Source organism: Cannabis sativa, chromosome X (assembly GCF_029168945.1).
Source record: "Cannabis sativa cultivar Pink pepper isolate KNU-18-1 chromosome X, ASM2916894v1, whole genome shotgun sequence".
Classification (NCBI taxonomy): domain Eukaryota; kingdom Viridiplantae; phylum Streptophyta; class Magnoliopsida; order Rosales; family Cannabaceae; genus Cannabis; species Cannabis sativa.
This window is the reverse complement of record NC_083610.1, coordinates 9,982,975-9,988,030: the sequence shown is the minus strand read 5'-3', so window position 1 is coordinate 9,988,030 and position 5,056 is coordinate 9,982,975.

The following is a 5,056-nucleotide window of genomic DNA, read 5'->3' as shown; positions in this document are numbered from 1 at the left end:
TTTTGAACCATCCTTCACCTTCCATCGTAAACCTTTTATAAGCAGATCCCTTCCCCAAATGATTCCCCTCCATACATTTGAACTCCCAGAACCGGTTTTAGCCATGAAGAAATCAGAATTTGGAAAGTATAGGGCCTTTAACACTTGGCCATACAAGCTGTCCGGATTTATAACCAATCGCCACCCTTGTTTCGCCAAAAGAGCTTGATTAAAATCCTCCAAATCTCTAAACCCCATGCCACCACTCCATTTATCTTTGCAAAGTTTCTCCCAAGTTCCCCAATGAATTTGGTGTTTATCTTTAGTAGATCCCCACCAAAAGCGCGCTATAAGAGTTTGAATCTCTTTTATAAGACCCTTGGTTAGTCTAAAACTACTCATGAGATACACAGGAATAGCTTGTATGATGGATTTAATCAAAACCTCACGACCGGCTTGAGAAAAAAGACCCATCTTCCACCCTTGAAGCTTTTCCCAAATCTTAGTTCGAATTAGGCCAAAGGCTTCCTTCTTATTTCTGCCAACAAAAGCTGGGAGGCCAAGGTATTTGGAATGGTTTTCAGTGAAAGTAACCCCCATGTTATTCGCCAGTCTTTTGCCTTCATTCTTAGAGATATTTCTGCCCACACAAAGGTTAGATTTATTAAAATTAATGCACTGACCAGATAAGGAAGAATATACCTTCAATACTTCAGATATTGTTTGACCCTCCTCTTCCGTAGCTTCCATGAAAATGAGGCAGTCGTCTGCGAAAAGGAGGTGTGTTAACTTCTTCTCAAGGTTACCGAATCGAAGTCCATGGAGTTTATTAGCCCGACTTGCTTCATTTATTAGGCAAGATAACCCCTCCGAGCAAATTAGAAATAAGAAAGGAGATAGAGGATCTCCTTGTCGCAAACCTCTTTCCGGCACAATATGACCCCGAGCCTCCCCATTGAGCAGAATAGAAAAAGTGACTGATCTTACACATTTCATTACCTTTGTGATCCATTGTTCATCATAACCCAAGCATTTCATCATTACCTCAAGGAAGTCCCATTCAACTCTATCATAAGCCTTTGACATATCGAGTTTAAGGGCCATCTTCTTTCCATTTCCAAACCGCCCCTTCTTCAAGCAATGGAGGCTCTCAAACCCGAGAATGGCGTTATCTTGAATTTGTCTCCCTTTAATAAATGCACTTTGGTTCTCGGAGATAACCTTATCCATGCTAAGTTTCATTCTATTAGCAAGGCACTTTGAGATCACTTTATAGAGGACGTTACATAGGCTTAAAGGTCTATATTCTCCCACCATTGTTGGCTCTTTAGTCTTGGGAATAAGGCAAAGAAGTGTATCATTAATAGAATCACAATCTGCATTACTGTTCAGAACTTCAAGGCATGTAGTAATCACCTCTTCTCCTACTTCCTCCCAATGGTTGTGATAAAATAACCCCGAGAGACCATCCTTTCCAGGAGCTTTGAGAGGATGGATTTGTTGTATAGCCTCTCTCACATCTTCCCTTGTGAACTCCTCAAGAAGATCCATATTATCTTGGTAAGAGAGCCGGTTGGGAACACAACGATTGAGAATGTCACCCATGTCACCATTAGGTTTTGAAGTAGTGAAGAGTTTCGAATAGAAGATGACCAAAATATTCTCAATTTCTCTGTCCGAGGTGCACCATTTCTTCTTATCATCATATAATCCGATTATTGTATTCTTTTTCTTTCTTTGTGATGCCTTGTGGTGGAAATATTTAGTGTTACGGTCTCCATGAGCTAGCCACAAAGCACGGCTTCTTTGTCTCCATAACATTTCTTCCTTTGCTTCCATAACATTGAGTTCCTTTTCAACCTTCCTCCTTTCACTCCAGTTTTCATCTTCAACCGAGCTGGACAGATGATTGAGGTCCTTTTTAAGTTGTTTTGTTCTAGCTTTCAACTCTGCCTTTTTATCTTTGTTCCAATCATGGAGGATCTCGCCACAATGATTAATTCTCTTCCTTATACCATGAGTAGAGCCCCAGTTAGAATTATCCAGCCATATCGATTTGACGATTTTGGTACACTCTTCTTCCCCAGCCCAAGCTTGTTCGTAATGGAACCTAGATTTCCACCTAGGGGTTTTTGTCGACCATTTCGGTTTGGAATCCGGACATAAGAGCAAGGGACGGTGATCCGAATTCCACCAAGGAAGGAGAGTCACCATTGAAGATCTAAAGCTTTTAAACCACTCCGGGTTTGCCATTACTCTGTCCAACTTTTCAAAGACGAGGTTGGATTGCCGCCCATTGCACCAAGTAAAATCCCCACCTTTCATTTGAACTTCCCTGAATTTGCAAAAGGAAATCGCATTCTTAAATTCTGTCATCTGAGATTCAGGTTTCCTACATCCCCCTTTTTTCTCTTTTGCTGACATTATCTCATTATAATCTCCTCCGCAAAGCCACGCACCTTGAATTAAATCACGAAGTCTTTCCAACAGCTGCCAAGAAGACTTCCTTCCTCTCGGATCGGGACTACCATAAAATCCCATAAAATGCCAAGAAAACCCCATACCATTTTCCACAAGAGCGTCTATGTGGGAAACAGTATATGATTTAATACTCACCACAAAGGTGTCCTTCCACAAAAGAGCCAAACCCCCGCTTTTACCCTTATTTGGCACCACAAAGCAGTTTTCAAAACCCAGAACAATTCTGATTCTTTCCATAGCGATCTCATTAAGTCTAGCTTCGGACAAGAAAATCATCCCGGGATGATGATCTTGAACATGGGAGCAAAGGGTCTTCAATGTCCAGGGATTCCCAAGCCCCTGAACATTCCAAAATAAGATGTTCATGGCTCTCGGCGACCCAGATTCGCTGGGTTCGCCGCTTTCAAGTTCATTCCAGAGATCAAATCAGAAAAACTAGAAATGTCCCCTGGAGCCTTCCTTTTCCCTGTCAACTCCTTAGTTGTTTCCATGTCTGTTATATTGCTCAAAGATGGAGGATTTGCATTGATAGTCCCCTTCCTGGTTCTCTTTGGTATAATTTTCCTTCTTTTATCCCTCTTAGAGCCCGAGTTCCCCAATTCATCCTCTGTACCAATAGAGATAGGCGCCTCTCTCCATTCTTCCCCCATTTCATTAAAATTCAAATTCAAATCCAGCCCCTGTTGGGTTCCACCTTCTTCCCAGTGAACTCTTTTGCCCAAACTCAGATTCGTATTCGCTTCCCTGTTTAAGAAGGCCTCGAAATCTGCCCTTTTCTTTGAACCAGAGCCACGATCTTCTCCACCATTGATCCCCGTGTTTTGGTCATTAATCCTGCGTGTTAGGTTCTCAAAATCATAAGATAACAGAGGGTTAGAGGATGTTACCTGCAGTTTCTGAGAATTCCTATTGGTAATAGTAGGCACAAGATTAATCTCTTGCACAGATGACGTTTCTCCCGTAGGTTTTTATTTTTCTGATTGGGCTTCCATCTTCTCCAGTTGTGGCTTCCTGTCTCCACTTCGAATAGGAGTGTCTTCAAATCTCAACCATGGTCCATAGGCTACCGAACTTTGATCCTCTCCTGTATTGATCTTTGTAGGGTGTTCACCACAGGCCTTGAAATCATGTCCCACTCTCCCACAATTGAAGCACATGAATGGGAGTCTTTCATATCTATATGGTAGCCAAACTTTGCCTTCAGCACTAGGAAATAAGAATCCCGAGCAAAGTGGTTGGTCAATTGAAATCCACACTTTGAACCAAAAATTCCCATTCAAAGCTATCTTTGCCACTTCTTCCTTCTGAATAGCTATCACCTCTCCCGCCATCGTAGCCAGTCGTAACATGTTGTTTCTAGTTATTGATTTCATAGGGAGATTTAATATTCTTCCAGAGAGAGGGAATCGTTTCATCTCGTCTTCCCATTTCAACGGTATCTTGATGAGTCTCTGAAGAATCAAGACCCCATTGTTCAGTAGCCAAGGAGATTTACTCTCAATTCTATCCAGGTCCTTACCGTTCTTGAACGAAAAAATCAAGAATGAAGCCTCTGTTGTAACCTTTTTGATTTTAACTCCCCAATCAACATTTTGCAAGACCCCAAACTCTCCCCAAAATGGTTCGAATAAGGGCTCTATTCAGGTTCTTGGTGGTGCAAAATCTCCCCATCAGACACGAGTTTCCCACCTCTGCTTCCCGGTCTTCATTTATTTCCCATCCTTCATCATCTTTCACTCTCAGGTTGTTCGCACGATCAAGGAGATCATCCATGGTTATGTCAAGCGTGTTAGGCATTCCTACAGGAAAGGCTCTTCTCAAACGAGAGAGCAAAAGTTATTATTGGTAAAACATGATAAAAGGTTTTATTATTTTGTTTTTTTGGTTGTAACTTTCTAATAAATTTTTTAATTAGTTGATTTCTAACTGCTTACTAAATAATTTTAAAGCACTACTTTATCAAAAAAGAACTTCCAATTTTTTCAAAAATGACAAACAGACCTTTATGTATGGTTCAGGAGCCTTAAATTAGTTAAAGACTTGGTTTTCCTAGCTTGATCATAAAATCGGATTATCAATCTCTTATCCTAAAAATATTTAGCTAAAGATCATAGTGACTCTTATCTAACCAATATTATTAGAGAGATAATTGAAACATGTAATGACTTTTATGATGTTGTTTTAGATTATTGGATTATTTTCCTAGAACTATTAATGGGGTTGCCTATAAATTGGCCAAGTATATTATTACAATGGTCACTAATATTGTTTCGTGATCAGGTTATCCTAATATTGTGTTGAGTCATGCTTTTTTTTTTTTTGGCCCTTTTGGTTTAAGTCTTCCTTTTGCAAATAATAATAATAGGCCAATTACCTCACTTCATTTTAAGGTGTGTGATCTCTCTATTTGATTTCAGCTGTTGGATTGAACTTTAAAGTCAAAAAGTTAAACCTTATGGATGATAATTGTGGAAGTGTAAAGTTTTTAAGAAAATTGGTAACCGGTTGAATTGTTTGTAGCGTGATGTACTTATTTTGAATATTTTATTGAGAAGATTTGTAGGAAACCTTATCATTGCTATATATAATGAAAAAA